This window comes from Lagopus leucura, unplaced genomic scaffold, assembly GCF_019238085.1.
Source record: "Lagopus leucura isolate 7727_CA_CO unplaced genomic scaffold, USGS_WTPT01 Super-Scaffold_100012, whole genome shotgun sequence".
NCBI classification, from domain to species: domain Eukaryota; kingdom Metazoa; phylum Chordata; class Aves; order Galliformes; family Phasianidae; genus Lagopus; species Lagopus leucura.
In genome coordinates, this window is record NW_024962267.1 from 2,727,837 (window position 1) to 2,750,366 (window position 22,530).

General features: G+C 34.5%; 1 long non-coding RNA gene across 1 annotated transcript in view; it reads left to right on the forward strand.

Annotated features, from left to right (window-relative positions):
- Positions 1 to 6,000: 6,000 nt before the first annotated feature.
- Positions 6,001 to 22,530, forward strand: part of LOC122182025 — a 47,589-nt gene continuing 31,059 nt past the window's right edge. Inside the window, exon 1 of the long non-coding RNA XR_006179670.1 lies at positions 6,001 to 6,134. This is a non-coding gene — a long non-coding RNA (uncharacterized LOC122182025). The remainder of the gene's footprint in view (positions 6,135 to 22,530) is intronic.

Below are 22,530 nucleotides of genomic sequence, written 5' to 3' on the forward strand. Positions count from 1 at the left end.
AAAATTAATAAACTTTTAGGATTTTCTCATATGCTACAATTCTATATAGTAGCTCTGACTGTTTCATTCTGAACAGAATATTCATTGATGTCTTCTTATTGGATTGGACTGCCCAATCAGTTGTCTAATGCTTCTGGAAAACAGCAACTGATACAACAGATTCTAAGTAGGAAAATGCCACTCTGAATTTTAACAATCTGTTTTCATTGCCAATGAAAAACACAGTGGCTCATTCAAGAGTAATGGACACTGGGCCTAGAGGAGTAAAGATTGGAAAGAATTAACTCATTAGAATCTACTCAAGGATTGAGATTAATTTTTTTCTGACATTAATTCTACTGTACACAATCTATATGGCAAGTATAATGGAAAACAAACAAAAAATAGGATTAGTTTGTGTAAGTTCTTCTAAATATAGAAAACAGATAAAGGCTGTTTTCCTAATTGTTAAAGACACTGTTAAAAGGTAGTGATTAACCAATGCAGTGTGGTGAAAGCAATATAAACTAGGTTAATCATCCGAAGCTCATGCAAGCCATGTTAGCCTCTAGTTAGTCTTTTCCCTAAGGTATAAACATAATTTGAATTTCAAAAAAGAGCTTAACAGAACATAGTTCTCTCTTTCCTATTAAATAAGGATTTGGACCATAAGGAAATAAACTTTATCTTTTCAAAATTTCTATTTAATGATGCAGTAAAATAGTAGGGCGTGTATGTACAGACAAACTACCATTTCTGAAGTCAGCTAAACTGTGCAATATAGGCAAAGGCTGCCTAATCCAATGCTGCCTGCATAATACCTTGATGCTGGACCAGAAGAACTAGGTTTTTTTGCAATTTGAGGTGTTCTGAGAATACATACAAAAAAATTAGTAATTGATACTGATATTTTTCAAATGCACAGTAATAATTAACGTAAGATGATAGAAGACATTTCAAAATAAAAAGAAATAAAAAAGTTTTAAACAAAGAATAAGCCAAAATAATGAGTCAAAGATTAATAAATAACCTCCCACCTTGTAACTGAGCAGTATTTCATAAACTACCTAAAAAGACAGAAACTTCAAACGATATATTTGTGATGATTTTGCAGCTAACAATTACTCTGCTGTACATGTGAACAATATTCAGGGCAAAAGAAAATGTTGCCTGTTGCAACACATAGTAATTAGCAGGTTAGTTGAATACAATGAAAACCATATTAAAGACCATTCCTGACAAGTAATTTCCTATCTCAACATGCAAAATACATAGCATAATCAGTTTCACATCAAACCGCTGTATTATGTGGCAACAATTAGCATCAGAATGAAATTATTAATGATACAATGGTATCAGGATCAGTCCACTTTTCATAATAAGGATTGTGAATACAAATTAAAAGAAAACAATGTGGAAAGTGTAAGCATATTTAATTTTTCAACTGAATTTGAAAAGGCTGAAAGAATAAAAAAATAAGGAACTTCTATTTATTTTTTCATTCGATTAAGCATCAGATGTTAGTTATTATTTCATATGGAAACTGGAGACATGTTGGTTGCATGTCAGCTACTGAAAAAAATCACACTGTGAACGTAAAAATGCCCATTCGAAAAGCACAGTTCACTTAAGCATTGTCCACACAAATCTGTGAGAGAAGGTCGTACTTTACTGACATGTGGGAGTACTGTAAAGATCCTAATGCCAAGATTGGTGAGAGGAATGCAGTGAATTTATGGTACCCTAATTTGACAATGCCCTGTTCTCAGAAATTAACGTCTATAGGACAGTGTTAGAACATGTGGAGTAAATGAGGCTACCTGTTAAAAATGTGCTACAAAGAGGTGGAAAAAATGTTTGTTTTTTCAAGTTATTTTGGTAGGAATTTTAGGTAGAGCCTAAATCCAGTTTCCAGAAAACTTACATTGTTTGGCATAGGACAAAAACATTGACTTTCTCGTCTAGAATTGTCATTGAATTTCAAGGTGTTTCTATTATCTAGATGAACAAGTATTTGACAATCAAAGTCTAGTCAATACAAAAGTAAACCCATATAAAAGATATAGCATGCATATAATTTGCATAGTAATGCTATTGAGAAAGGAGGTAAAGACACGAGAGTCACTGAGCAATAGTGTATAGTTAAGTGCAAGCTCTGATACTAGCCGGATTACAAAACACTGCAAACATGAATTTGTTTTGTACATGAATTTGTATTTAAGACATGTAATAGGACCAGCTGGACAATCACTTATCACAGGAAAATAATCTTTTTGTCACATCGCAAAACCTGAGATCTTTACCAAGTGTTTAGACAATCTCAGCTGTAAATGAACAGGTGTGTACACACATTCAGTAGCTTTTGGCATGTCTGCGTGGCACATACACAGTGAAAAATTATTTTTCATTAATTCTATTTGTGCCTCTTATGGAACAAAAATTTTCTATACAAATAGGTAGGTACCCAATACAACTCAGAAAAGCAAATCTAATATAGAATTTTAAGAGCTTTTAATTATACAGGTAAGGCATCATCCTTTATGAAATCATTAAGTTTTCAGAATAATTGTTGAAGAGCTGTATCATCTCCATGTTAGAAATTCTTCAAAGATTTCCTTACAGCTGTAACTTGTATTATCCCTGAAGTATTTAAGTTAGATAAAAAATATTGATTTTTTTCCTAGCTGAGATTTGAGACCAGTAACCAGAATTATCATCACAAAGTCAAACTAGTCCAGAGAATCAGAAACTACGAGAGCATGAGAAAAGCTTGAAACTAAGATACAGAATAACAAAAGGCTGGATAAAATATTCATAACCGCAGTGATAGAAAAACATCATAGGATTCTTAAAACCAATTAAAACTCTCATTTGCTTTTCTAACCTTTTATTTTGCCTTGATCTGGGCTGAAGGGGAAATTCTTCTACCTTAATGAAAAGCATTTTCTAGAAGGGAGATCCTGTACTTCTTCTGGTTCTTCTGCTATCTTTTAAGAGATAGTACTGTCCTTGGGGCTTTCAGCCCCAGTGTGGTTACTGTACTCACAAGGACCCTTTCCTAGTGAGCTCAAGTCGCCAGAACTTAACATGCCTTATTCTGTACTTCACAGGATGCAATATGTTACCACTGGTCAGTACCCAAATTCTGTGCGTGCAATAAGAACTGATTGATTTGCTTAGTGAGACAGTGTTGTAGGAGGTAAAGAAACTAGAGCAGATGGAGGGACACCCCTAACTGAATGTTGTTGAATAGTGAAAAAGGTGTAATTGAGGTATAGGCAGCCATTCCAGCATTAACATTTTAACCAATTCAATTTTATATAGAGGTTTTAAAACAGAACCAAGTTACCATGGAAACCAATTGAAGCAGAGACTTAAATTCTAAGACTGTAAATTCTTTTCTAGACAAAGATAACAAGAATGACAGGTGGGCTGTAAAAGGAAAATGAGTGCAATATAAAGTTAGGCATGATGGTCTGTTTTCTCTTCCAAAAGGTGTCCTTTATAGATCTGCTTTATCTCTACTGTTTTCCACAGTTATATATTTATTGTATTTTCAAAGAAACTCCCACCCAAATGTACATTTTGTTTTGTCATAATTCTATTTATAAGGGGATGTAAGCACCCTGGAGAAAAGAGCCAAAGGGCAGGGCACTCCAGTTATTTTTCCAAATTATTATGTCTTGCCAGAATCATCAGGGAGGCAAAGCCATCATTCAGAAAACACATTTGCATAAAGTGCCCTTTGCTGCCAGTGTTTATATTTTGCTCCTGAAATATGCGCTAGGTACATTCATATTGCACAGCCCTCTCTTCGTGCAATATGAAAGATTATAACAAGGGATCCATGTGTTTTAGTGAAGAAATATCCCTTTTCACTTTCTCAAAAATTGTGTACCAATTTGTTGCAATCAGATTCAAAGTCAAAATGATTTGGCATGTTAAATATTTTTCTTCATCCTAAGAGCGATGGTAAGAATAACAGAGAGTAGAGTATACAGCCCCCAGAATTTGATGCCAGAATTTTAAAAAGTAAAATGGGCAGAGAATGAACAGCAGCAGAGCTTACAGCCTTTGCTCTTGCAGTAGTTAGCTGTTAGCACTGGAAAATGCATGAATATGCAATATCTTTTGAAAACTGTGCCGGATGTTTCTACCTGCTGTGCATAATTTCAGAGTCTTCTATAATCATTAGAGAAAAACAGTTTTCAGTATAATTTTCTACTGGAACGAAGGAAGGAGAAGGGGCAAATTCGTACTTGAACTTATCCTGATACTTTTCTAGCCTGAAGTTTCACTTCTTTGTTCCAGTTCCCAGCTGGAACTCTGTTTGTATATGCTCTCCTGACAAGATCTATAAAACAAATTTCCTCAGGACTTCAGGAGATTTGCTATCACAAGTAGTCATAGTTGGTCCCAGTGCACTAGAATCACAATAGGTAGCCACTTCTCCAGCATGTTTGCTCTAAAGCTAGGTAAATGTAATGGCTAGAGGCTCTAGCCATTGTCAAAAGTAAATGTGCTGCTTACCTTCAGCATCTGCCTTCCTCAGTACAGTGAAAGTGGGGACATGACAGATGGTTCCTGCAAAAAAAAAAAAATCACAGAAAACATTGTATTTTGTGTATTGCAGGTATTTCCTGGCAAATAACAAACAATCAGCATTTAATATCTTCTCTGTGAAAAGCAGGGCACCTTAATAAAATTTGTTGTGCTCTGTGAAAATGTATGCTAAATATCTTAAAGTTAGGATGTGATTAATCACAGAACTCTGCAATAAATGATACGAATGATCTTTAATCATTATGCTAATGATTACATAGCATAAGAGAATTCTGATGTTGATGTTTGTTACATGTAAAGCCTTTTAGTAATAACAGTGGGAATTGTGGGACCAAATTGCTCTTATCAACCTATCTAAGGTCATCTTTGATGCTGGGCTCTGCCCACTTTATCTCTGTGTCTTCAAGCCTCAGAAGGCTGCCAGTCCACGCCCTCTGGCAGGCAGGCTTACAGTCTCATGCAGTCTTTCAGATGGAATGACAACTATTTTTATCATTTAAAGGAAGCTATCTTAGGTATTTCTGTACTTTCTGTCTTTGTGTAGACAACATCTGTTGTCCTTTTCAAGCAAATAGGTTCCCTGTGAATATAGAAATTATTTTAAAGATAAGCTTTTCATTTTACAAGATACGTCCTAAGAGTCTGCACTTAAATTCAATTAAAATTCTGTGGCACCCTTGTATATGCTCATATTTCAGTTTTTATTAAACATCCCAGGGGAGTTAATTATATTTTGTATTTTTATGACAAAAATGTCATTTCAAGTATTTGTGATCAAATTCCCCATAATGGTGTTTATAACTATCTTGGATTTAATTAAGGAATTCAGAGGATTAGAAATTGGTGAATGCTGGGAATAGCAAAGTTCATAAAATAGAACAATGCAATCTTTATTTATAAACTCTTAATGGTCTGATTGTCCATTCAGAAACAAAGATGGGGAAAAGAGATATAAAAGATGGAGCAATTGTTAGGAATTAGGGAAAAGTCAGGAAATAAGTTCTAGGAAAAAAAGAAAATAATGGTAAAAGAAAGTAAATAGAGTAAGGATAATTCCTGCAATTGTGACCAGAATTAAGAGGTGCCTTGGATAAGACACCTTGTTTTAAACTTCCAGACTAGGCTTAAAAGTAAACACATAAATGCTCTGAAGGTGTTTCTTGTACTTCCAAAGAACAACTTGCCAGATATTTATAATATATCTATGCATTCTTGTTGCCACGTTTTCAAAAAAAAAAAAACCAAAAAAAAAACCATTAACAGATTCTGTGCATGAATTTAAGTTATAAGCAATGCAGAAATTTGGCAGTATTCACATGTACAAACATTATTACTTCAGAACGTGACCCAAGTTTCTCTTTGCTTTATCTCTGTTTTTACGGAAAACAGAAGAGCAGTAAAAATAAGTCTTTCATTTACCAGTATGTAACTCATGGATATTTGTCAATGCAGGTTTCTCAATATGCAGTCTGCACTGGTTTAATATGTGACAAGGAGACAAGCAATCCATTGAAAATGGCAGTGGATAAGATGCAGATAAGCAAGAAAGAGAAATTAAGGATGAAAAGACAGAGCAGTTTGTGAAAATTCAGGTAAGGAACTCAGGTGATTCTCTATAAAGTATAAATTGTACAAATTACTTGAAATAGTTTTTGCTTATTTTCCTTTCTAGTATTTCTGAGAGTTACTGCTATATGTATCCATGGATATATGTATAAATACACACACATACCCTTCTTACACCCACTCAAACAATTAATTTCCTTTTTGAGACAAATTGCCATTACACTCCATGCAAATACTTACTATCTTTGTATTTGACATTTTTTAATAAAATCCTTTTACCATATTCCATTTTACTTTGTTTAAATAAAACATGTTACAATTCGATACAGAAAGACAAACAAGTAATATTTGTACAAAAAAGAGAGTTGTGCTGTGTGTCATAATTGTTTCTCAACCACGCAGCTCCAAGTTCTAAAACCTTAACTTACGCTATCCTAGTACAGAGCTTTTTGGGCATTACATAATACACTGAAACAAAGCAACCACATTCCAAACTATCTCTACCTTCTTACACTGATGGCACAGAAAGTGTTCATTTAGAGCTTTTGCTTAGTTCTCAAGCATGACTGAAGGAAAGTAAAAATATATTTACCAAGGAGCAAAGCTGCACAAACAGTGAACAACAATTCATCCTTTGCTCTTCTATTCCCCTTACTGTGGGGAAAAGTTGCTTTGCCACTTGTCATGACACAGTGGTAGAAATAAATGTGATGGAGAAAGTACATTGTCTTTACAACAAGGCAGGAAGGAAACTACGGGAACCGTAGCTACACAAGGCCTCTCAGCTGCTTGTGACAGAAATGCTCTCTTAACTTTTTCGATATAGCTTATTTCCAGAATGAACTGAAATTACATTTGCCACAAATGTAAGATGAAATGGTATACTCACAACTAAGCACTACATATCCATCATTTGCCTATCTATTTTATCTGCACCTCTCCCTCCTGCTTACAAAATAAAGCCAATGAGAGATAATGAACCAACACGTCAGCTATTAATACATGGTTTACTTACAGGGCTTCACATTCCCAAGTGACATCAGCTTATCACATGTGTTGAGTTCATCCACTAAATACAAGTCCTTGTTGAGTTTGGCCCTTTGGGGGAATTGCTTTAGCCTACCTACAATGCCTATGACAATGCTTATGTTTCACTTTTGTAGAACTACACCTAATGCCTTCGGACAGCACTGTTTAAAAGTGCAACAGTGCTACCTAAATAATACATCCTGTGATTCTCAGGAACTCTACATTATTACTGTTGCATCACAGCAATCACATATGGCACGCTTCATGATTTTGCAAATATTTTGTTGATGCTAAAATACTGCACTTTTTGCAGGTTGATAAGATTACCACACATTAAGACATTCTGCCACTTCCTTTGTAAGCTGTTGATTCCCAGAAAATGGCAGCTGCTGCACTTTTGTTAAAAAAAATTAAAAGGTTCAGAGTATCGGCAAGGATGCCGGTAATGGAAGAAGCAGCTTCACACAGTTGGAGTTTTTAGGTGATGCAATATTCATCAGTTACAAACTCGGGAATGTCATATTGTAAAATGTACATGATAGAAGACACTGTCTGGTATTTCAACTGATTCCATTTGCCATATGGCATGTTATTATTTTGTGTTACCTTGGGGAATGTGCTAGAAGGGAGAAGAAAACAGAACACTCCCAAGGTGTTACGGAATACAAAGTTAATTATAGCAGTAGGGTCTGTAACTGAAATGGGGATGGAACTAAATATGAGAACTGAATGTGTTCTGTACTGCTCTCGAGCTTCTGAAAAGTAAACTCCTATTAGGAACGTTTAAACAGGAAAAAAAATTCCAGCTACCATATATACAAGTCTATGGAAAGTTTCAGAACGTTGACTCAGAAGTCAGTAAATGCCATGTGCAGTGGTATCCATGTTACCTTAATACAGTTTTACATCAGATTTCCTGGGGTAGGCTGAATAAAACATTAGATCACTAGTCTTTAAAAATGACATTCCATATGCACAGCTATAATAAAATCATCAAGTGAATGATTAGAACATTGACTGGGGGGTAGTATTTGCTGAAAACAATCAAAAGAATACTGAACTACATAATTGTGACAACCCGATATCAGGACAAGCAAGTACTCTCAGGGCCTAAAAGATTCCCAAACAAAATCTTCAGACCCCACATTTAGAAAGGCAAAAAATATTTTAGAAGTTAGGAGAAAATTGTTATTGATGTATCCAAAATATATACAATATTTCAGAAAAGTAGGTGCAATAAAAAGTTACTTGGCAACATTTGCCTGTAAATTCAACTCTTCCCAAGCCAGTAATTTGAGCTTTACCCCTTCCACCCTCCAGGGCCATCTTTGGCGGCGCAGTCTGAAGCAAATTCCAAGGACATATTATTTTCTGCAAGCTATTTTTCAGTCATTATTAAAACAGTAAAAGACAGATTTTATGTTACCAAATAATGAAAATATACAGGCTTGCAGGTTTTTTTGAATAGTTTGGCTCTAAACACCATACGCCATTAAATGAGGCATTTCAAGATCTGTTACGGGAGCAGAATATTTTTAAATTGTTTATGCTAACTGTGCAGTACTTGAGATGGCATCTTCAAAGCCATCATCTATTCAAATGTTCAGAATAAGCAGCCAAAATACAGAAGAGTTCCTTTTAGCTAAATCTTTAGAAGGAATAAATTGGACAAATTCTAATAACTCCCAGTATTTTTTATTATTTACTTTGATTTCCGGCAAGTTTTACCAGCTATTAGAAAGATAACTTTTGAAATCAGTCATCTGAAAGATTGAATGTCATTTAAAGGTAACACAACCTCCCCATTTAATAAATAGAGGACCAGGATTATATTGCTCTCGTAAGCTTCTCTCTCTCTGTACTACTTAGCAAAACCCACAGAAAAACAGTTTACCAGTCTTGAGGTTTCTGCACTGTTTGCTCTGTAAGGTTTATGCTATGCTATAACCACGTGCAGCCTGGTGCTGGCAGGAGAGGCTGTGCTGCAATTGCTGTGCAAATTAGTGCATACATTTTCACTCCTCAGCTAATGCTAACACCAACTAAAGATACTTTTTCCACTGTGTTATTAAAACCTTTGAAATTTTCACACATTTTGACCTGAGTACCACTCATGCTTATTCCATACATAATCTGTTTCAGCCACCAGAACAGGTTGATATAAAAATGACTGATGTTAGGAACTGAGAGTTAATAGTCAGAGAGAAATAAGATAGGGATGGATGAAAGGATGGATGGATGGATGGAATAAAGGGAGAGAAGGAGGGAGGGAGAGAGAGAGAGAGAGGGAAGCAGAAATCAGTTATCACTGTTCAAAGGTGTTTGTCCCTGTTAACAGGAATCTTGAGTATGTGTTAACTGACAGCTCAGGTTGGAAGACTCTACCTTGTAAACATACTTACTGAATTTGCAAATATTTGTCTACCAGTATATTCTTTAAAGGACAGCTATGCTATATTACAAGACGAGAGTAATGTCTGTGTATTTTTTTCTATTGGAATGTATTAAATCCCATAATAATGCAAGATAATTAGTGTTTTAGCAGAATTTCTGTTTATCTTAGCTTAACAAACTAAGAATTTTATTTCTGCTATTCTGATAAAACTGTTACCTTAACAACAAGCATAAATGAATGTGTTATTTCATGATACATTTTTGTGTAGGAGTTTTAAGCTGGTAATGGAAAATTTCTTAGAAATAATTAGAAATTTCTTCTGAAAAAAAAAAACCTTAAAAAGTTTAATTAAATGTCAGACATTTAAAGTAAATATGAATTCTTCAATTCAAGATCTTACCACAGCAAGGTAACTATTACTACTATTGTTTTTTAATGAACCAACTCACTGTTAAGTTTCACAAGAAAAACTTAGGAATTCATCAAGAATTCCTGAAAGGAAGAGCTTTCCTTTAGTGAATGGAAGTGTTCAAATCAAGGAAAGAATTACATTCCAAAGTATTCTTACCACACACAAACATTTTTCTCCTGGCTCAATTAACTTAGGCAGTTCATTTCAGCATTTATGACAGTATTATGGGACAATGCTGTTTATTATTTTATTAATAATTATTATTAAATATGTACGCTTTCAAAGTCTTCAATTAGTTTAAGAAAATGCAGACATGCAAGAAATGTTCAATTACAGTCAGCGGGAAAACCATGAGTAAACTATTTTTATTTTAGTATTTAAAAATTGTAACACTGGTTATATAAAATGAAACAATAAAATTGGTAATATGGCCAGCCTCTCACTTCTAAAGACACCAGTATACTCAATTTCACAAATACACTTGAAACTTGAAAAAATGCAACTGCCCTGTGTTCTGGAGGTGCCTAAGATCTAGCTAAATACAATTCCTGTATCTATTTTTAGAGTTCTCTTCATTTGTATCCAAGTGTCAATTCTCATATGCTTCTTCCATAAAGATGCTCTGGTGAATATTTGCAGTACATTATGAACAGATGTTCTGTTTATTCATGTTAAAGCACTTGTATCTTTGAAGGTTTATGAGGAGTGGATGAAACCATTAGTGAACAACACAGTACAATAAATTGTTTAGGATTTCACTGCTTTTTCAAAATGAAGTTATTCTAGAATGTAGACTGGTGTTTTCACACTACTCTAAATTTGAGTCTTTTTATGGCGTCAATAGCTGCTAAGTGCCTTACGGTAACAGTTGGCTAAGAGTCATGTACTGAGCTGTCAACAAGAACCATATTTACTGTAGTAAATTCCAGAAAAAAACCACATACAACATTATTTGAGAGTAAAGACCATGACATGCCCTCAGTGACCCAACAGTATTATTCCCAAAATCAGGAATTTTCAGTGCTGTACTTAGCAGATCAGTTTTGCAAACACAGCTTTCTAATTGCGTTGCCTGAATTTCATATTTGGCCAAGCAAATTGCTAGTAAAGGTACTTAATTGTTTGCTATCCTTTTATTCCCAAAGATGCTTGTGTATGTTTGTAATGTACAGTGTAGATTCTTAAAAATAGAAAAATATTTGAAGCAAACAACAGCATCTGAAAAGAGAACAAGATTAAAAGTACTTAATGACATGTTCTTTCTGAGTGAGTTCCTTTTATTCAAATGCTCAGTACCACAATAAAGGCTCTACCAAAATTATTTATACCTTCAACTCCAAGAACCCTTCACTACTGCTCAATCTTGCTTGCTAAAAATAACATTAACTGGCTTCCTGGAACAGACTAGTGAACTACATGCTCAGATGATGATTATAATTTCTTATTTTTAAAGCCATGTGTCTGCAATAACATCATGCTAGTAACAAGTGATGTTATAAATTGCACTTAACTGTGTAGAAATAAACCCACAAGGTATCTAAGTCTTCACAAAACAGAATAACACATGAGAGCTTTTTTAAATTGAAAAATGTAACAAGACTGAACATTGTGTTTAGAATGAAAATAGCACTTTTGTAATTTCTTGCTTAACCCACAAAAGGATTATCTGATTTCTATGAAATGAGTTAAAATGTGGTATATATTCCTTTTTGCTGTTCGGAATATTATCGATTTTTTTTTATATTTTTTTTTGACATCACAGATGACAGCAAATGTGATTAATTGCTGCTGATAATTGGAGCTTCATTACAGTGGTTATTGCTTGTCAGTAACAATTAATAGCTCCCACAAAAGCCTCATTCATTTCACAATATTAAAGAATGATGACTTGTGGGAATTATGCTAAACTAGCACTTTCAATTAGATTTCAGATTTTTTATTACATTGAATAACAGTTTATGGTTTTATAATAGTGGTGGTTTATTGTTGTATGGTAATCACTCTAATTATGTGTGGTTTATCTGGAGAATTGTGATTTTTAGTCATTATATAAGAAACAGTCAATTACTTGTTATCACTTCTTTGAAAGTATAGAGATTGTTGGTATTTACTTGTAAAGATTATTTGGAACACTGATTGCATATACTTTGTTCCAGTTTTTGAATGGCAGGATGCTACTGTTAAGGGATGCAAAGGTTTCACTTCCTCAGTATCAAGTACCAACTGGTATGGCAAGTGGCATGGCCACCCACTTACAATTCTTCTGCTTACAGCTGGGCTGGGCTGTAAGTATAAGGCGGTAACTGTCTCATCTGATCACTTCCAGAATTATGGGAAGAGACAAGGGGAATTCTTCAATAAAAAGAAAAATATTGATTTTGGAAACTCACTGAGATCTGTCTTCAATTTTGCCCATTTCCCCAATAAATAAGTTTCGATAGAAGGAAAACAGACAAAAACAAACAAAACACACAAACAAACAAACACAACGACAGAAAGGGAGAGAGTCAAAGAACAGCATGCACAAGCACCCAAGGGAAAGAGAAAAGTGAGGTGTACGATAAACTATGACAAAGGCCGCTGGTAACACATAATCCAAACTGAATTGGGACCAAACAGTAAGGAGAATTTGAAGTGAGATTGGAGAGACAACAATTATTTCCTCTGGCATTAAGCTTAATAAAGCAAATTCAAGTATTTTCATTGAGATGGTAGGAAGCTCTGAAACTTAACATACCCATAAGATAAAACTTGAGAATATATGAATATATGTATACTAATAAAAATTCTGGCCCTCAGGAAGACAGCATGCATCTATCATTGACATCTACATTGTCAGGATCTGAGTCATGGATCACATAATACAGTTCAATGAAGAGTGAAAAAAAGAAGAATGTGGAGCTTTAAAAAATTAAGTTCTAAAATTGCATAGCATATGCTTATTTCACTTGCATAAATGCTTTTGCCTAGGTCTTCATGACTTCAATTTTTAATGTAGTTATATAATACAATTTCTATGAGGACTCTACAAATTATCATTTGTTCTGACTTGTCTTTTATTTGAATATGATTTTTAAATTTAATAATTTTAAATATTTTTCTAATTCAATTTTAAGTATATATATTATTTAATGAATCTCCCAAATACAGAAAATTCCAGCAATTCAAGCTTGTATCTTACTTCCAGAAAATTAAATTGCACCGGTGTAGAACAAGGTAAGGTAAGAATCTATCCCATGAAGCACTGAATTGTTTTAGTAGTTAGGTTCATTAAAAAGTCAACAATAAAAATGGCTGTGATAATTCTAAGGAAATTGCAAGTCAAAACTGCAGCTCATTGTACAGACCGTGAATTCATTCTCCGTTCTGTAATGATCCTTTCAATGCCAGACTGATTGAAGTCAATGAGAACAGGAGCAAGACTTTTCTTATTTTTGTTTTACTTTGTGCAAGTTTGCAAAAGCAGAAAATCACTGCTGGTAATACAGGATATGCTAGTTCATTTCACTGGAAAAATCATAATCCAAAAGTTTGGATGATATATAAGCCTTCTTGAATTATTTTAAACCTGGTCTTTAGACCATCTGTTCAAGAATATTTTTCCTACAGTTTCATGATACTGTTATTAGTTATATAGTAAGATGTTTTATGCTAGCACCTACAGGCTCTAATTAGCATTTGTTCTACTCTGGCAGGTGTTGTGCAGACTATGCTGAAATTAAATGCAAAATAATCTGGGACTAAATATAAGAAATAACTATCTTTGCAATTCCCAAGATAAGTTTGGGCTAAGTGCAAGTTAGGTTTTTTAGGTTCTAATTACAAATGTATATTTTGAAAATATACAATAAAGCAACAACAAAAATATGACATTTAGTAAATTCACAATTAAGATATTTAAAACACGATTAAAGAGATAAAAGTATATAAAATGTATGTCAGGAATCTGATAGAAAAGAACAACAGATTTGAACAAACACAATTCCATTTTCATGTTCTTTGATCTAATCTAATAAAACCTTAATCTTTCTATTGAAGGACACAAAGTCAGGCAATGCAGTCCTCTTCATCCAACTCTAATCTCTTACTCAGACAAATCACTTTTATTCCCTGATAATTCTCAGACTTGATATCACAAACAAAAAGAGCTACACAATATATTTCCTATCCTCAAAACTGAATTCCTTGGCTGAAGGCTACTCATTCTATGATTAAATAATTTATTTTGCAAGAGGAAAATGAAGATTTTTCTTCTTTATTTTGTGAATATTTAAACACTGAACTTTTACTTCTTTTCCCCAGAATCCACACTTCTCATTCCTTCTTTGACATTCTAGGTAATTTTTTTTATCAGCTATGGTAAAGCTCATTGTGCTACTCAATATCTTGAAACTACAGTGACATTCAGGCTTTCCTGAAAGAGGTACCTTTTTACTTGCACTCTACATTCAATTCCATTCAGCTACAATACAGTAAAATTAAACAATAAACCACGAAGTTAACAATAGATTACCTTTTGTAAACATACGTAAAAGTAACGGCACTTGAAGTTAGTCAGAGCAGTAGTTGCTTAGCATTTAAGATGAGATATTACTCAGACTCTGCTACCAAAGCTCTCTTAAATTTAAGATCCTAAAAAATGGCAGTTTGCTAGTTTTCTACAGCACAACATTACCATTATGAGTGTATGAAAGCATTTATAGTTTCTTACATCAATTCAATGATAAATCAATAAATTGATTCAGTGAATCATTTTTTGAGGTAACCTTCAAAAATACATAGAAAGAAAGCAACCTATTTGCTGTCAGCATCTGAGACAGTACCCTAACTGGTATTCAGTGGTACAGAAGATGCCTCTATAGTCGTGTTATAGTTGCTTAATGAGGTCTGTTTAAAAGAGGTATTATTACTGGAGCTCGATGCATTAGAAGGGTACTTTTCATTATGAGTGAAAGTTTCAAATTGAAAATTCAGTTTCTTATGCCAGAGCATCTATATTCACATCACTGCTATGCTTATCAGGTGCATGGATTTCAGGCATTTGCCTTCTCTGCCTTGTCCCTCTTACCTTCTATAACTTATGTTTAATAAGCAGGGAAAAGCTCCTCAGAGCTTTACTACCAGGAGATAATTGTTCCTTACTCTCTGCAGTTTCCTCTCCAGCACTATAATATACATCAGTTGGTAATGGTTAATTACTTTCTACCCTTGCAATTCAGTCTCCTGAGGAGTGAAATTAAATTTTGTGCTTTTAGCCAAAGAGAATATGGACTCAAAACACACACACACTTTAAGTTTTCCTGAATATTACTAGGAGTACCTTTATACATGGGACAGGGAGTTTTAGGCCTGACTTATTCCAGGTGGCACTTTGATTTGATGTTCACTGACTGAATCAATAGCTAGAACTATTACTTTGCACCTAACACTGATAAGTATGCCCTTTCTTTCAATGAACGACTGCTTATCCACTCCTCTACTGCAAGAGACTGCATACTAGTATAAGAAAATGATTAGTAATTCAGGAAATTACTTATTCTGTCTTACTCCTCATTTTGCTTACGTTTGTTTGATACAATCTTAGCAGGAGAGGACTAAGCAGCCTTGGAGCACTGCCAGGAAAATAGGAAATATAGGAAAATAACACTTTAATTCATTCATTCTGGAAACTTAGAGACTGCTTTCTCATCCTTTGCCCAGCCTCAGCTGATTTGCTAGCATTTAGCTGTGTAGACTGAAGAGAACAGTATGATATAAATATTTTTGCTAGAAATACTTATGCTTATCCCTATGTGCTTTGTTTTATGCTCAGGTACCTAAGAAAACATTACAAAGGATTACGAAGATATGTTTTCATAAACTTAAAGTATTTCCCTTCAGCGTTATGAATTTGAAGAATTTTCAGTCAGTGGAAGTCAGATTCATAGAATACCTTGTCTGGACCGTGGATGGGGCAGGGTTTTTTAAGTGATGCTCAGAGACAGCACAAGGGGCAATGGACACAACCTGGAACACAGGTTGTTCCATATGAACATGAAGGAAAATCTCTTTACGCTGAGGGTGATATATCAGCACTTGTGGATTTTCATTCTCTGGAAATATTCAAAACCTGCCTGAATGCTTTCATGTGCAACCTACTGTAGGGTAACTGCTCTTGCAGGGAAGAGGTTCCTTCCAGCCCCTGCAATTCTATGATTCTGTGACTCCTAATAGAAAGTCTCAAGAGAACAAGAAATTTCTCAGAATCTTTAGTTTCTGAGAAATTTAAATAAAATGTTCTGAAACAACTTGAGCTCCATTATTGAAAAAACAAAATCCTTTAATAAGATTTCTAAGGTATATTATTTTTTATTTTAATATCTCATTCCAAGATAACTTAAAGAATAAGCTGGAAGTGGTACTTTGAATTTGGGAATCCAAACTGAAAACGTTTATATTAATGCTGAATTTAGTATTAGCTTCCCACAAAAAGTTCTCAGGGAAATGCAGTTATATTAGCATAAAACAAAACAAAAACACAAAAATAAACATCACCACCAAAATGCAGCTTACAACAACTAATTTTTGCCAGAGACTACTTTGTCTGCTTTGGTAAGTTTACTTGATATTCCTACACTAATTACAAAATGTTTCTATAAAGAATAGGCTTCATCTCATGACCAGTGTGACTTCCAATGTTTAAAAAAAAACAGCAATATAAAAAGCTTTTTCCCCCATGCTAGACAGAGCTTAATTTACATTAACTTAATTCTGAAAGCAGCTCTCACTTGGTCCCCATTATTTCTGAGAATAACTTCTGCTGAGAATTTCTTCCTGACTATTGGACAAATGAATCTTGACTTCCTTCCTCTCTCTCTCCTCAGTACAAGTAATTTGTATGAAGTATTCATATTGTTCTGAGGTTAAAAAAGAAAAAACAAACAACACAAAAACCCTTGTTCATAATTCAGTTTGATTTGACTTTGATGATGGCTCTTTTTCTTGAATTCACAAGGAGCCAAGCTGGCCCAAAACTTATTTCCCTCCTAAAAGAAGCAAGCAAAGAGCAATCCTCAAACAAATCAAAGGTGGGTGGGTGTTTTGGTTTTTTTGTTGTTGTTGTTTGTTTTGCTTTGCTTTTTTTCCAGTTAAGATGGGGAATGTATTTGAGAGGAACAGACCAGTTCTAAAATTTTAAAGGAATTTTTTACCAAAGATAATAAAAGAGCTGATTTCTCTTATATCTTAGAATTAGAGTTAGTACTCTTAAATCATAAGATTTCATTTTCCAGAATATTTATAACGATTTAGCTTCCTAAGTATTTCAAATTATTGGCTCTATGTAACTTCATAAATCCATACTGCCAAAGCAACAAACCACATCTCCAGACCCCATATCATGCAGACTCTGTAGCTCTCTGAATCACAGTAAAGTGACACTCATCTCAAATTTTCTATGAAATGTAGTGAATTTTCAGTGAAAGTAGTCTTTTGTGTAGAGAATATAATTTCATTGGAAAACGTTTATGGTTAGGAACACTCCTGACTTTTAAGCATACATGTTACAGCGTTTCGGTTGGAAGATTTCTCCATCCTTTGGTAGGAATGCTTCCTGAAGCAAAAAAAAACATCTTCATTTAAAAGGTGGCAAATATAATAAGCATCTTCCATTTGGAAATGAACTGACAGAAAAACGTAGAGGAACATGCTATAATTGTTCCTAACACTTTTTCAAATGAGAAACATTAACAAAGACATATGGGATTATTTTTTTTCCAAATTTATTTCTAATTGTTTCTTGATAGTAAAAACTGATCAAAAATCTGTAAGATGAAAGACAGAAAGACAGCCTTACTGAAAAAAAAAAAAAAAAAAAAGTGAAGCTGAACGCTTGTAGTATATTTTGCACTTCCATACTATAGTTTTGTTTGCTGGTCTTAGATCTACCAGATGGAAAACAGGTAATAATTACGTCAGGGAAAAAAAATCAACTAATAAAAACAGAATTTCATTTAGTCACCTTTCTCACGTGAATTACCTCCTTATCAAAAATGGCATAAATACATAACTCTTACCATAAGAAAATGCAATTACATTTCAAAAGGAAAGCATCAGAAACTTAATAATGTCTGCAAAAGCCTTCTCTACTGCTATTGTATTTTACTTAATGGAAAAAAATTTCAAGACACAATGGTGTATTCAATGTCATATACTGTGGTTTTATGAGAGAAAGGACTTCTTCAGCCACTAGATTAGTTATATTAAAGTATTAACTCTACAAGAAACTATTTTATCCATTTTGTTTTTAAATCAAGTCAAATTACTTAAAGAAAACTCTCAAATAAGGGCTAAAAATTGGGATTTCAAACTGAAATCAGTTCTGACTTGCTGCCTGTGTTACAGTGTTTGAGTGCTACCTGTAAGTTCTGCTATTTAAAGAAATATCTTTAAGCTCCGTATTTCAAAAATGCATACCTAATTCCTTATTGTGCTCCATTCTGAGATATCTTTTAGTTAGAAGACTCTGTGAAGGAAATCCAAAATTGTTGATCATATTGCTTTACAATATTTTTTTTCATCTGAGCCAACAGTTTTCAAGTGAATAGGGCCTTTATAAAACATATTTTAACACTCCTGCAGATTAATAATGTGTTAACAGCAAAAGCCATGTTGAGCTTAGCTCAATTATCCTTCCATCCCAATTATACTATGACATTAAATCTTGTGACATTTAATAAGAAAGGCCATTTCATCCATGGCTGCCTCAACTGCTGAGGATTTATGCAACAGTGTTCCCTCCTAAGAAACTATTCTAAAAGAAGGCATTCTCACAAGCTGATATGTCTAACTGCTCACGTCAATTAAATAAGGTGCACCAAAATATATAAAATTGTTCTTTTTGCAATTACTGATGCCTTTGACTATAGAAAGAGGAATAGACTGCCATTAGTTCTTTTGCAACTGTAACAGTGCTAACAGATTAAAGTAAGAACCAGAGTTCAAAATAAAAAAGTACTTGTATGTTGATCTCTCTCGTTTCTTTATGATGCTTTACATTTATGTATGTGAATTCACTGGTTTATATTTCTTCACCATTTTATCAAAAGATTGCCATTCAACAAAACTTTTACAGAGAGTGAGCCACTGGAGTAAACCGAAGCATAGTCTTCAGGCAAAAGTGAGTACAAACTTTTGGAATCAGTTCAAGGTTCTTGCCAAAGTAACAAGCAAACACACTCCTTGTCATAGGTTATAAGCAGAGAAATCTTCAGCTAACTGCTTGTCTGGCTCCAAAACTGGAAGTTTTATATAGCTTGGAGTGTATCTGACATAACTAGATTTGTTGTCAGGCAACTAGCTTCAGGGTTTGAGCTAGAATCTCCATGAAGCAGCCAGGAACAACATATGAATGCCAACTTTAGAGACATCTTCAGGCAGTCCTACTGTGCAGTAATAGAAATGCTCAGCTTCTACCTCTAAAAGTTACGAGTTACAAGGCAGGTACATAAGCACCAGTACAACTGCCTACTTCAGCTTTCTAGAACAATGTTTTTATATTTTCAGGTAAGTTTGAAGTAAATGGCTTCGCTTTCAAAACAGGCCCGAGTTCATACAGCAATTTATTTCACTCTATTATGAAATAGAAATCCACAGTATCCTGGAACATCTGGTCTTTTGTTTAGGTAGGACAGATGTTTCAAATCAAATATCCAAGCACTGAAAAGAAGGCTGTTTGCTGTAGGTAAAAATGTTAAAGTCACAAGGATTAAAGGATAGCATCCTACCTGCCAGGATAAGACAGGTAAACTAAGTCAGGTTCATGCTCCTTGAAGAGACTTTAGCATACATGGCTGTATTGTGTTCAGCAATAGCTATTTTGTCATTTTTCTCATCTCTTTAAAATAGAAAGTATAGGAATATCAAGTAACAAAAAGCAAAAAAGAAAAGCTCAATCTTGTCAACTTTTTCAAATGACAAGAAAAAAAAGCTGCTAAGTCATAATTACTCCATACTATGAAAGCCACATTTCTTTAAGGATTTATGGGTGGTAAAAACACCATGCACCTTCACACAAATTGAAAAAAAAAAGAATCCAGCTGCTCCAACTTCAGGGTATGTCACAAACTGCTATATAGGATGGATAAATGAATGAATCGTTGAGCCATGATCTTCACCCTTCTCTAACAATCATAGTTATTTTTGGTACAAAATTAGAAAATGTGTGGGGTTTTGTTTTTTGTTTTTTTTTTGCTGTGGTTGTTGTGGTTTTTTTTTGGTTTTTTTTTTTTTGTTTTTTAGAAAATGCTTGTACAGGAATGAATGCTGCAGATATTCTTCTAAAAATATTTAGTTTAGAAAATGCAGTGCTTTGAAGATGCCACTGGCAAGGACTTCACGCCAAAATTGAATTTTATACATCTTTTCATGTAATACCTCTATAAAGCATTCAGGGCTAATACAGAGGAAGAGAAAGTGTTTACACTTGTGGCAGAAGCAGATAAAATGCTAGGAAACCATGATCAGCAAAACCTACCAACCAGTAGACAGTGGAAAAACCAAAACTTAAACGACAAAGTTCTCCTCTTAATTGTTGTAGTTCTAAGGACAAAGGAGAGGGAAGATAAATATTCCAGAGCTCAAGCCAGTTCATCTGTTTTCATTCCATTTCTCTGGGATACATTTATGTTATCAGAAAGAGTCAGGTTTTTCCGCATAGAGAACTGCAGCTAAATATCTCCAAAATTCCTTTTGCACAACTCCAATTTCTTTAAGAACCAAGTACACACTTAACACTTGTATTTTAATGATAAGATGAATATATACTGGCAAACTTATCCAAGTGCAAAGAAGCCATAGGGCCAGGGCTGTCAGGCTGTGTTGGCACAGAGCAGGCAGCTGTTCACGCAAGCTTGTTGCCTTGCATGCGCCGGGTGAGATGGACTTTGGCTTTGAATGCTCACTCCCTGCTTGTACAACCCTCTGCTGATGGCCTGTGCCCTCATTATCTCCAACCAACAAGAAGCTAGAGCTGCTTGAGCTGGTCCACATAGGTTCTGTCCTTCCTTCCTCTTTTCCGGGGGCTGGTGGCAAAAGCAGAAAGCCTCACATTGTGGGCCCCCTTCACCTGCTCAGTGTTCTTCTCACCCTTGCACCCTCAGTAACAGCCTGGGCATATAGAATGGAGTCTATAGGGATTGGCTCATGCCATTTTGTCTTCTGCCACAGCAGAGAGCTGACTGAAGTTCATGTGCTCATAAAGGGGAGGAAAATGTAGAGGTCCTCAGAAATAGGCTACAACAGTCTGTGTACAGGGAAAGGGAGAGCACCCCCTGACATACACTGACTGTCCAACCAATGCCCCAGGTCTTCCCTCCCCTTCCAAGCTCTCTCCACACTGACTGAGCCCTGCTTGGCCAGCATTGCAAATCTGCCCCTTGCTATTCCAAGACAACAGACAGTTTTCCTCAGCTGAAGGGAGTCCCAGGATGGTTTTGGCTGTATTTGTTCATTTCCTAACCACACGTACACACTGGTAAAAAATTTTTACAAGCATATAAGCTACAAATGAAAAGCAGTTTGCGGTTTGCCATAAGTGGCAATGATATTTTAGAATCATTTGCAAAATTGAAAATAAAATTTATCATTTTTCTTGTTCCAAAAGGAAATTAATGTAACAAATTGTTTAATTTGAAAGAATGCATAAGCACAGTGTTGATTAACATGAGAGAGAGAGAGAGAGAGAGAGAGAGAGAGAGAGTGTAATAAAGTTTTCTTGGTATGTATCTCCCAACAGTGCAGTTTCTGCATGCACCCACCTTCAAAGTTAACTTTTTCTTTTTTGTAATTTGTGTTAACAACTAAAGAATGGGTCCTTAAGTAGGTGATATAAAAGTTAAAAAAAAAAAAAAAAAAAAAAAAAACCATCCAAAATAAACCAGTATCACATGGTTCTGGCATGCACAGTTTAAGTAAAGTTACAAATCTTGATAAGAAGATAATTGTAATTACTCTGATGGCCTTGCATTATTCCTCTGTTCAGTAAAACATCGTTATCGATAAACAACTTGAAGTAATCCATTCTCTCCTCATTGTAGTTGAATTATATTATTGGATATTAAGGGCCTGACTTTTTTTTTTTCTTACAAAGTCTGTGCTAGCTTGTTAGTTTTATTTAAATTCTAACCCCTAGAAAACTTTCCTCCTGATAAGTAGCACACTGACTTTTAATACCTTCCTATTATTATCAATCTAATAACATGACACAAGACACGCTCAGCAAGTCAAAGTACTGCCCTTTGCTGTAAATTAACATACGCCACTGAGAGTTTATTTTACCAAGCATTGAGTTGTGACAGATATAATCCTTACAAGGCAAACAAAGTTTGTAGGCAGAGAGAATGCACTTTATCAAATCAATCTGGAAAAAAAAAAAAAAAAAAAAACTAGAAAACTTTTCACAAATTCACATCTATTTCAGTTGTATCAGCAGGTTTTAGCAAAGTACCCTCTTTGTCTTACAACCTTTCTTCCTTGGATTGTCAGAGATAAAACATGACCATTGCAAACACGTTGAAGTGATGATAATATCGTGGTAACATATAAAAAT